The sequence below is a fragment of the Ambystoma mexicanum genome, chromosome 2p, assembly GCF_040938575.1.
Source record: "Ambystoma mexicanum isolate Mex_15411 chromosome 2p, UKY_AmexF1_1, whole genome shotgun sequence".
NCBI lineage: Eukaryota > Metazoa > Chordata > Amphibia > Caudata > Ambystomatidae > Ambystoma > Ambystoma mexicanum.
Window position 1 is genome coordinate 828,530,681 of NC_090923.1, and position 12,556 is coordinate 828,543,236.

Here is a 12,556-nt window from a genome sequence, read left to right on the forward strand (position 1 = left end):
ACTCATGGGACCAATAACCATTCATGTGGCACAAAAACATCCTGTAATACTTGAAGGCATTCCACGCGTCAAGCTGTTTAATGGATCCGTCTCCATACCTACAGTCACTCGCAAAAGTTGCCAATATATTTCCACGAAGGGCAGTCGAGTTTCTCTTTCTCTGTCATTATTTTGTGATTAGTGATCTATACAGCACATCATGCTGGATGTATCCCACACGTGACACGGTACTGAACCCATGTTGTACAGCATCGTCCTGTTCCCAAGGCAAGCAGGTTACCCCCCAGAGCTATCCTACCTGCCAATATCCCACGAACCCCTCACTGCTTTAGCCTCCCTCAGGCTCTCTGCCTGACGTCTCCCCCTTTCTCCACTCTTTCCAACTCCTAATCTGGCCTACAGACTTTGCTGTGAAGCATCTCCTACCCCAGTCTCGCTCCTTCAACCTCGCTCTTGCCTGCTTAGAACCACCTTGATTTCCAAGATGCGGTACGTAGCCTTCAGGCTTGGATGCGACTGTTCACCGACTGCGCCTCACCACAATCCCAGTGCATCAAAGTTTCTTGACTGCAATGCAACACGTTACAAAACAAAACACATTGAATTACCTCTTAAGACTCTTCTTCTGCATAACGGTTTGGGGGAGCGACAGCAGGAAGAAGTCGTTCACAGCATCAAGACGACACCCTGGGCAATTGTCCGTCTCCAATTCTGGCATGAGGGCACTCCAGCAACAGTGTAGAGCCGTCACGTGTGCAGGGCAACGCAATTGTGCTGGAAATCAAGGTTGACAGCAATATTAAACAAGGGGTGCCCTAATGAACCCACACGAATCCAGGGAAGAGGCAAGCAGTCTCGCAAAGGCGCCCTAGCATTTGGCAACCATGCAACTTGTCTTACTACCCTGCGGATTGGGCGAGGGTATAATGTTTGTATACTACGAAAACATTTGTATGAAAGCCAGACAAACGGACTACTGCTCTGCAGGGTCACAGGGAGGAGTAGTGGCAGAAGCACCTACTTAGCCCCACATCAGAGGTCAAACATGGGCTTCACAGGAGCAGGAGCTGAAACTAGAGTGTCCTCCAACGTGGAGTTACTTGCATGACCCGCGAGGCGCGAGCTATTGAAGTGACATGGCATGCATGTCTTTGTACCATGTGTAATGGAGATTAACACAATCAGCAAAAGGAACGTTAGAAACCCAGATCGACCGTATTCAATAATTTCACATTGAAAGATGCACTCATCAGGATAGTCACTCCACCAGAGTGCAATTAATAGATGTTGCTATTATATAACAAAAATGACACTCCTTTTAACTGCCTAAGAAAGAAAGGCAGAGACAGCTCTGCTAGACTTCAAACCTATGCATGCAGTTTGCACCAATATCTATGGAGATTTGCATATGTGTACCTGGCCTGCATGGGAGAAGTCAATGATTTGTTTACCACCACACAACAGTAATCTACATGCAAAGTGACTGCTGAATATGAAAATTGTATAGCCCACTAAAGCTGGTAATGAAAACATCTGCACACTATATTGTTACTTGCCACCACTACTTCATTCACACTTTGGTCTCAAAAATATGCCATTTTTAGAGCATGCATTATTGCATTCCTGTACACAAGGGCAAGACTACAAGTACCAAAATGCATTATTACGGCATCGCAAAAGCTGCAAGTTGTTATTTCATATCTGCATTGGTTCAAAAATAAAGGGGTATACCAGCTTTAAATCCCTGGACCCACAGGCAAAATGTAGAGTTTGCAAAAACAAGATTGGACCAATGGATAGAGATGACAGAGGTTTTTTTTAAACATAGTTTCACAAATTTTTATCAATAAACACATAGTTAAATGTTATATGCAATGTTTTAAAATCATAAATCACAATTAATCATCATATATTTCATCTATACTTCTCTCATTCCAAACTCACTCATTCATACAAAATTCTTGCTAAGAAAACAAATTTGGCTCTTTCCACATAATGTATCGTTCACTTAATACATATAATTCTGAAGATAGAAATCAAGGCATTTTCTGCCCAGTTTTTGCTTTCAGGTGTCGTATTTGTCTGGTCAAACAGTCAACCAGAGTATCTTGTATACTATTATGTGGAAAGAGCCAAATTTGTTTTCTTAGGAAGAATTTTGTATGAATGAGTGAGTTTGGAATGAGAGAAGTATAGATGAAATATATGATGATGAATTGTGATTTAGGGTTTTAAAACATTGCATATAACATTTAACTATGTGTTTATTGATTAAAATGTGTGCTACTATGTTTTAAAAAAACTTCCGTGTCATCTATATCTGGCATTGGGCCACTAGAGATCAATGTTCTGCATAATTTGAAGACATTATTCACAAAAGATTAACCTGTTTTTTTGCACATCAAGCAGACACTAGTCAGAAAGCTTAAAAAAGTTTTAATACAAGCAATACTTGGTCAAATCATTTCACTGAAGGGCAAGCACAGATGCAGAAGCAAATGGCGGTTTTGAAATGCAAACGGTCCAACCCAGGATAACGGCACAGTTATTAAGAAATAAAGAGGTGAGACTTGTTAAAGTAAACAGCCCCTCCTGCAATCGTTGTATTATCTGCTGCAGCTGCCAATGACAGTCACATTACACGTGTATTGCTTTGAACGAAGCATGTGATGGGGAAAGGTTAACAGCTGGAAGACTGGCTGAAAGTCCATTATGACAACTGACAGAGGAAATCGCTGACTAAAAAATAAACAAGAATTGGCAATGCCAACAGTTGGGTTTTTATGTAGGCATGGGAAAGGGACTTGCCAGTCGCAGCCGTGGTGGTATTCATTATTTGTTGGGAGCAGGTGCAAAATGGTGCGAGTACCTGGGCATCCAACAGCAGTTCCTTGTAAAAGCTTAAAACGTATGCACAAGCCGAAAATGTTGGTTTTGCCAATGCCGGTTGTAAACGGGACTTCAATGGCTTTGCCAATGCTTGTTTAACAGGACTTTAGTGAAGGACACTCAAGAGTGCTTTGAATCAAGTGGATGATGGCTGGCCCAAGACATTATTACACCCGCAGTGCGTTTATAACTCCAATTAAGTAATTAACTCTAAGAAGACCGATTATCGTCTCGGCAGGATAGCTCAGGGGCAACGTGCTGGCCTTGGAAGCAAGACGACAGAGCACCACAGATTCAATCCCCAGGTCTGCACTTAGAAACCTCTAGGTATTAAGCACGTTATAAATAACCTAACATATCAGAGCGAACAATGGCAGACACTTTCAATGCAAAGCCTGATGGTTTTGGCTGGGCAGAGGCAGGAATGGGTGGGAATGGCTAAAGGGATTAGCATGGCCATGGGTGGGCACATAACACCTACAGACTGTGTCCCTCCTCATATGTTATTCCTCCCCATCTGTACTCCAATGCCATAGTTTCAGATTATAGCCCAAACTAAACACAGTCCTGGCTCCCTTTACTGTAAACCCATATGAATGTTTAAGTATAAATAACATTTTTTACATGTCAGCACTGACTGAATAAGCCATTGCCATTCAAACTTCAATGAATAACTCAACTCACATACCCTTGTGAAACTGAAGAAATGAATCTATTGAAAGTTAAATGGGGTGGCCTTAATTTGGTGGAGCCACCATAAGCATAGAAAGAAATGTATCTTTCAATGTATTTCCAATTCACTCAGAAATCTCAGTTCCTTTCTAGTAGTGGTATCAGGCAATTACAACACAAACATAGTTTTCAAATCAGTTGCTGGTAGCATTTCCAGGTGTCAAAACACCCAAACCAGGAGCTACTTGACTTTCAATCCCCGGGAATCTCAAACCATACCCCACGAATACAAAACCAGCAGTGATCCCAAGCATTAAGGTGAAAAAGGTACAACCCAACAGGTGTAGATCCTTCTCTTTCGGTACATTGTGCAAGGGCACCCTTTTCAGTTCAGAAGTGGGATGAGCTGGTACAAAAGCATTCCAATCAATAGTATTGTGGTCACAAAATAAAAGAATATCCAACCAAGCTTGTATAAAAAAGGATCTTAAATTAAACTAACACAAATACACACACAACTAATCAAAACACTACTAACCCACCCCTGTAAGAGAAAACACAGAAAGCGGGTATTAGAATAAAAGGGGATTCTGGGTTAGACTGGGTGCTCAGACCACGATTTCATCACCAAAATATCCAAATTGACTAGGTCTTTCTAAAAACTAAAAAAAAGGGGTCTTAAAAGCACCAAGATACTTTAAGGGGGAACTAAGGAGACAGGGCCACTTCAAATACCTTCTTAGTCTTTCGGCATCAAACTGGGAGTATGGGTGCTCAGCACTGAGCCAGGGTCGAGGAGGGATGTCGATGGAATCCCACAACACAGTGCAGTTTGTCATAATAACTGCTTGCTGGTCTAAGACGCTGAAACAGCAAGCAAAGTTGGGTCAACGGTGCTTGAAGACTCAGCGGTGTCAGTAATGGAGAAGTGGAGACTTGCCTTCAGTGGCAGGGGAGCTGAACTGGCTAAACACAGCATCATGGTACTGCAACAGCTTGAAGCTCAAAGAGGATGGTAAACGGGTAGGCAGTGTTGAGCTGTGGATGCTAGAAGACCCAGCACGCGGGTAAGGGTCCAATTTAGGCTGCTGTAAGAAGTGTTCTCTGCCTGCTGATGTCATGCTCGGAGTGCCTTAACTGAAGGGGGTGGGGGGAGGAGTGGCTTATCTGAAGGAAGGGGGGTGGGGAGAGGGGTGAACAGGATGTTTTGATGTCCTATCGAAATCCAAGATGGCGAAAGCCCTCTGTGGACTGAATCTCCCCTGTGGGTTACTCTCCTCGGACGGCCAACTGCTAAAGGTGTCAGATGCCATTACTATGACAGGACTGTCTTTCAAGCAATGGTATCCCGAGAACCTCCTGGAGAGGGTCCCTGTTCCCTAGAGAAAGGGGTTGACCATTCTCAGTGGGATCAATGAAAAGCTTCCTGGGCTGGAGCCAAAATGGTTGTGGGTACGCCCCAGCGCAACGGCTGATACACAACAGGCCCCATCATGAAGGAGTTACTGCTCACCGAGCGGACAATAATTGGATCCCAAAATCTTGTGGGGTGTAATTGTGTAATCACCAGTAGCCACCATGTCATACTAGACATGGCTTATATTGAAATATAAGCTTTTGGGGTACACAAGTATAAAATGTTGAACCAGAGAAGCAAGCAGTTAAATAGCTTCCTCTGCCTGTAGGAACTAACTTCCAGCAGCTGTATCGAGAAATGCACATGTGATCTTTGAACCTGCCCCGCTGCCACTGTTGGGCGGGGAGGTCACGACATGGGTCGCAGCAAGGTACATGCATGATGCCTTTTTGGCACTGAGCATTATAAAAGTGGGATCCATTAAACGATCCCACTTTCATAAATAGAATTATCTGCATCATTTTGGCCCGTTACCCAGAGGTTCTAAGCGCGGACCAGGGGATCGTACCTGTGTTGCTCTGTGTCGTCTTGCTTCCAAGGCGAGAACGTTGCCGCTGAGCTATCCTCCCGAGACAATGTATTAATTTACTAATTTCCATACAGGTGGTTTATAACGATACTGTACATTTTTACGTACACAGAAGGATCAATACTGGCCCTTTTAAGCATTATGTTGAAAAGGGGCTGGAATAGATTGCCACTTGTTAGCCCCTTCCAATGTCCCAGTGAAATCGTGTTTTCACCCAGCATTGAAGGGAATGGTTTTGCTTGCTGCCCTTCTGTAGAGGATAATAACACCTTTAGGGTACTTTTTCCACTCAGGGGTAAAAGTAGGCAGATTTTCAAGGGGAAATACGACCTTGCAATACAATATTTTCCAAGCCACCGGGGGGAGATACCTCTAGGACTGCAATGAGGTGTGGACTGAAACGGGTAGTATATTGCAACTACTGCCTGCCTGATCTATCAGTGGCTCCAAGGATCCAAGAATGACACTAGGATAAAAGTGAAACAAAAATAGAATGAGCAATGGAAAAAGGTTTAGGTTATATGTAAAAAGGCTACCTACCCACGCATTTTTCACTTTCTGGACACGAGAATTTCAACTTTTGGGCATGAAAAATTCCAATATATATAGTCTACCCCAAGATACATAACATTGCATGCACCAAAATAATATTGCAGGTGATCTTTTACAAAGGCCGATGTTGGCTTAGTTATGTGGACCAACGACCTACACAACTGCTGCTCTAAGAATTGAGTTACACAATACCTTTCACCTAACATTTAGCACAGACCACAGATTGAAATTGAAGCTTTTATCCAGAACAATTGACATATGTTTCTAGTGTGTCATACTCCATGCGGAAGAGCGCATGATCACGTGAATAATCATATCCTATTTTTAAAAACCTCGGGGGCATCACACCCAAACTTTCAAGGAACTGAGCCGACAAAAACTCCAATATCATAATACAATAGTCTCGTAAATAACACAACATGAAATAACTTGGTCTCCATTTGGGAAAGGTTAAGGGCGGAGGGGCTGCATGTGCGCCCACAGCTTTCATCACCATCTGTGAGGAACTGGAATCGACCAGGACTGCGGGAAGCATTACTTCAGGATTTCCCTCTCCAAGAAGCTGGTCTGCTCCATTTCAGAGAGATTTGTAGGTTATTTTAGGACCAGAAGTCAAGCACCAGTAAGAGACCCGGTTGGGTATAAAAACTATGCGTTGTGGGTCCAGAATTAAAAACATGTGAGAGTTTTAGTTAGTTCTGTCCAACTCCTATATTCTCCAATTCTGAGTAATGAGCAGTGCACTCCCCAATAGCCATTATGGAGGAGTAAAGACAGAAGTTTGTAAGTTTATTTTATTTATAATGCGCGCCAGACGCAAAGGTATCAGGGCGCCAAGGGTACATGAATATTTTAAGCTTAGGGTTACACATTTATCATAGAGTAAAGAATCAATTGCAAGGAATATACATACAGTTCGCAAAATCCAGATTACATTACATAAATTGAGATAGAGGTTCTAACATTAGAAAGGCATACTGGAGTCTATATACAATGCAAAAGAGTGGAGACAGCGACTCGGATGTATTAGAGATCATTTTCTTTGAGCCAATTAATGATGTGTCTGAATTTCAGATAAGTTTGATCCGCCCTCAGGGAAGGAGGTAGGGAGTTCCAGAGCTGAGCCGCTTTGACTGGGAAGCAACTCCCACCAGCTTTGGTCAATTTGAACCTGGGCACCATCAGACAGTTTGTGTTTGCAGTTCTGGTGGGCCGGTTGGAGGATTTTCTATTGATTCTCTCTATGAGATAGCGGGGTGCAGCATTGTTAAGGCACTTGTGGGTTAGCAAGGCAGTTTCAAGCCAGATTTTGTCACTAGTGGAAAGCCAGTTATTCCGTCTCCTTGCCTCAGAAATGTGCTCATTTCTCGCTATGCCCAGTGCTGCTCTAAGGGCATTAGTCTGGAGAATCTGAATTTTAATAATGATGTACTTATTGGCGCCCAGGTATAGGGAGTTACAATAGTCCAGTTTGGACAGAATTAAAGCTCTGGCTAGAATGTCACAGCTATTTTTAGAAAGGAAAGGTTTGCCGGCTCTGATGAGCTTACATGTGTATGCAGAGACAGAGACCATGGAGTTAAACTGTTTAGCAAAGGTGAGGGTGGAATCCAGATAAAACCTAAGAAGTGCAGAGCTCTCCCCACCAACCAGACTGAGATCAGAGCCTGGTTGACGGGAAGCACTCTGCACATATATCGTTTCCTGTGCCAGTGACGCATGCCTATAGACCACCCCCAATATGCTGCAGGTTAAAATCTCATCCAGTCGCACTTACGGGTTTGCTTGGTTGCTGCCCCTGCAAGCACAGAGTGAGGGTGCTGGTGAACCCAGGACCATAAGGAGGCCTGGAGAGTCTGATTTCACAGCCCTGGCATCAGCAGAAAAGCACATTCCAGGGCTCCAAAAGTCCAGAAGCCCCCAAGGCCTTCTATGGGTCATGTACAGAGGTGGGACTCGGGTACAAAGTACATGTTTGGCACCTATGTCTCGGTTTCTAGTTTTTGTTCACAGTCAGAGGATCAAAGACGGACCTTGCTGCAAGGACAAGAAAAAAAAAACAAGCAACCACTCAAGGATGTGCCACTGAATATGTGGGGGGGGCAAAAGGGGCAACCGTATGGGGCAATGAGTGACATGCAGCACAAGTGTGGATAGTGAATGACAATATGGCAAAATAGGGGGTAGTGTGTTACACTAGTCAGAATGGGGGTGCAGAGTGAAATGAGACAGAATGGGGTAATGGGTATGTGGGGCAGAACTGGTGGCAACCAGAATGACCTTGGGGCAGGACTAGTGGCATTGGAACAGGGCAGGTTTTCTTCCTGTAGGTCTGGTTGTAGATCGCAAGATTTTGTGATTTTCTGAGGCATGATTTTTTTTTTTAAAGCCTTAATGATCTTAAAACTTAAACTGTAAAATGAACAAGGTTTACATTATTTCCTGGACTCACTAGCTGAGCGCAAACAAGCCCTACAGGTGTGGTGGATATCACCCATGTGTATGTCCTAAAATAAGCAAATACTCCAAATAAAAAGAAATAGAAGTACAAATACTCCCCCAAAAAAGGGGGAGAAAAATTGCACCTATGAGCCAGTCGACCTTCCATTCACAGAGCTCCAGGGATATGTTTGGACCAGTGGTACAGGTAGTGCCGCAGAAAGAGTGCATGATATGAAGAGGTACAAATATATAATGGCAACATTTGCACCCCAAAGATTATTGAAAGAATTGTCCAGAGGACATATTTATTTTACAAACAGCGTATCAAAAGTTTAATTAGCAGGATACATACATTTTAAAAAAAAGAGTGAATTAATCACATATTACTAACACTTCACAATTTATATAACATAACAGGAAAGCATGAGACTACCTAATACAAATTAAAATTACATAACAATATTTCATCATTCAAAGGGCCACATTCAGCCTTTAGCTACACTCTGTGTCAATCATACATACCAACACTAACTAAAAACATACCAACAAATTGCAACATTAGGAAGTGGGACATAATACTTGTCACCACGGACAGACAAATTATGTATTATTTCATATGATCTATTGCGAAGGTGGATCTGAACGGAATTGGGCTAACAAATAACAACCCTTTTAAAGTCTCTCAACCGGTTTCGACGCCACAGACTGATTTTGTCCATGTCTTCATCAGAAGATGAATGAAAATGTGCTAAAAAAAAAAATTTTAAAAAAAAAAAAAGGAGGAAGGAAATGGGTGCATAAGTCAAATGCACTACCTTACCTTAATACGAAATACCACAACCATTTGGTGTCTTTGCCACATGCATCCCACATAGTAAAATAGTTAAAAATAAACTATAATTTTGTGTAGGCACGTGCATGCCAGGGTGTACACCCGTTCCCATCCCTATAATGTTGACTCGGAGCAGAAGGTTAGTGAGACCTGGAAGGGCGAACCGTGCTAGGTGGCGAAGAGAAGACAACACCATGAGAGAGACTCTGCAGAGGCCAGCAACGAATGAACCGTCAAGCCCCACGTTGTGAAGACGGCATGCACAAAACAGCATGAACAGACCTCATTAGGATAATCCGCTGCTTTCAAAATGAAGTAGGTATACTACTGCTGGCCGTCGCCATATCTTGGGCACAAGCCGGTAAAAAAGGCGCCAAAATGGAGAGGCATTATTGAAAAAACCACAGCTAGTGTCGCGGAAATGAAGGTCACCAATAGTTAGGGGCAAAAGGAGGGCTCACCTGGGCTCAGGCACAGCCAGAGTGAAGCCTGCAAATGATCTGCCAGTCGGGTCCCAGGGGGCAGAGACTCAATGCTCATTGGATGGAAAAATCCCACGTGTAGTCCAAAAGCTGGAATATAGGCGTTACATAGTGCAGCCATGCTTCAATCCTGATTTTTCAATTCATAAAGTTAAGGGCACTCTCGCAAGTTTATTCCCGATTTGAAATTTGTCAGTTTGTGATTGTGAGTATTCAAATGGCACTCTTACATATATAGGGCAGGCAAATGGTTTTTCCTTTATCGCTTTTTCTACACGCGGCACCAGGACCACGGCAGCTCATGCGAACACCTATATTCCAGCTTTTGCACTACACGCCCCGGACCTAACGTTTAAGGCAACGTTCACTCTGAGGCGGAAACGTATACTTGAGTTCAAATTTGGTAGTGGATCATCCACCCACTGATGAGTCCCATAGAGCTCACTTTGCTAGAAGGCTTTTGAGGAGGGAACACTTCCAGATTATACAAGCTCTTGAAGAGGGTGCTCCAACCCTCCAATAAAGCCCAGTGGGAGGCAGACTTGGCCATCCTTTGGAGGGCCAGAGTTGAGTTGGGTGGACATATGGCTTAGAAACTATTCTGCCTCTACATGTGTAACAATGTGCTTTCAAGCGCAATTACCATTGGTATTACACCCCCCCACGCCCCCTCTGTGCAGCTGCACCACTTCAAGAGCTCGCTGGACACAACCTGCAGGAAGAAATGCAAGGCTCAATGGACATACATGCATATGTGATGGGAGTGCCCCCTGGCTCGAACCTTTTGGGAGAAGGTTTGAGACTCCATTGAAGCGATTGTCCTGGTCAAAATCCTAATGGAGCCCGAGGTGGCCTTGTTGGGGGTCCCAGTCCCAGGGCTGTATCAGAGATCGGGAGCAACAGCCAAGCTAGTCACTCAACTTCCCCTAGCTGCAAGGATCACGATTGCCCGGACTTGGAAGTCTCCCGAAGGTCCACTGCTGACACTGGTGGATCAAGGTCTGGGACATCATGGTGGCAGAAAAGGTCACAGCAGCCAAGGATTGGGCGATGTCACAGACATCTGCTTCCCCGATCCTGGAGTATGGCAAGAACTTCCTGGCACAGACGTACAGGCCATCTCTAGCAGGGTTATTCCTACAAAATCACCAACATCATGGGGGCCTGCTAGTCCAGGCCAAAGCTGGGGAGGGGATGGGGCTGAGGGTTGCGGGGTGGAGAACTGGCCAAAGACAGCAGCACACCATGCAATGTTAATTATCAGAGTCCTATTGTGAAATGTTCTATGCTTGCAACCGACTTCAAATAACGTTTTTTTTAAAAAAAATGAATTGTCCAATTTTGGTAACCAGGTCAGAACAGCAGGTTTCTCTTCAAAAGGTTGTGGATCGTTGGCTAGTTACAACACACAAAAATACAATTACCCAAGTGATAAAGGGACTGTCCAGGCAAGGTTGTATAAAAATAATTGACTTCATCTATATCACACCAGACAGTTCAGGCAACACTACGAAATACAACCCTGAATGCAGAGGACAGACAGTTTCAAAGAAGGAAAAGGGATGCACTATGGATACCGACAAGAGGGTAGGCAGTTTATAACCGCAACAGTTTAGGTTTCTTGGCTTCAGCACAAAGGGAGCAATGAGCGAAATTGTCTCTAAGGGCCTTTGGGAAAGGACCAGGGGGACAGAACCGCAATGTACCTTCTGCTGTCGGTGTTTTTTGGTGCTCAACAGTGTCGAGTCGGCTTCCGGGCACTTGCAGGATTCTGTGACAGAGTTCAAGATGGGAGTCAGCTGCGGGAATCAGGCGGCAAGACGGGTCGGCGAGCGAAGCTGACCTACATGGCGGCTCAGGAATTGTCTCCGTGCTGAGCGGTTCTGAAGCACTGACCGAGACATTGTGGATGCCATTAAGTGACTGCAGCTTGACAACGATCAGCATTGCAGTTAGTTGCAGCTTTGAGGAACTTGACTGGCTCAAAAATCTCCTTTAAGGCAGATGTCGGTAGATGTTCATCGAGGCACTTCTCCAATGGGCTTGTGTCATCCTTTAAGGCGGGCAGCCCACAGCTGTGGAATGTGTTCCAAGCAACTGCCTGGTACTTGGTTGTAGTTTCAGAGACTCTGGCACTTTATACCCAGGAAGCTTGCTCCAGATCCTAGCAGGGCAAGCTGTGTGCTGGCTGAGTACCGGTTCTGTAGTGGCTAGATGGTCCTCCGAGTACTCATCTCCCTCTGTTCCCTGGGAGAATTTAAGGGGAGGGAATCTTTAGATGGCCTGGCCTGCCTTCACTGGCAGAAGCTGTAAGACAGACTGTACTTTCAGCCAGGAACCAAGGAGGAGTTATTTTTTTCCTACTTCTTGTGAATTCTTCAAATGATCTGCCAAAAGATGGGCTCAGCCCTCTTTTAAAGTCAAGTGGGCCCACCCTAGTGAACCAATCCTGGGGTCCCTACCAACAGTTTTCTGCGTGTGTGAAGTCAGAATGCTTTGCAACAGGCAAAAACCTTTTCTCAGCAGAAAGATCTCTGGCCACACTCCCTTGTGGTACTAGGTCCCACCCACCTTCCGCTCTGTTGATCAAAGGGTCTCTCTTGTTAATAGTCCGCTCTATTTGGTCCCTGTTAAAACAGCAGGTCTCCCTTGAAGCTGAAGCAAGTCCAGGCTCTCTGGCTCCTGCAAACCACATTCTTGTACCTTATGAATGGGCCCCCACTGCCCTAGTGCGGGGGGGC

The 12,556-nt window shown here is 44.5% G+C and overlaps 1 protein-coding gene across 2 annotated transcripts in view; it reads right to left on the bottom strand.

The window, feature by feature from the left end:
* LOC138566840 (cdc42 effector protein 2-like) overlaps positions 1-12,556 on the bottom strand; it is an 86,021-nt gene that overhangs the window by 60,076 nt on the left and 13,389 nt on the right. Inside the window, exon 2 of one of the 2 annotated variants that reach the window (XM_069644534.1) lies at positions 609-774. The exons of the other annotated variant lie outside the window; for it this stretch is intronic. The gene's annotated coding sequence lies outside the window, so the exon portion shown is untranslated. The remainder of the gene's footprint in view (positions 1-608; positions 775-12,556) is intronic. 2 annotated transcript variants of the gene reach the window in all.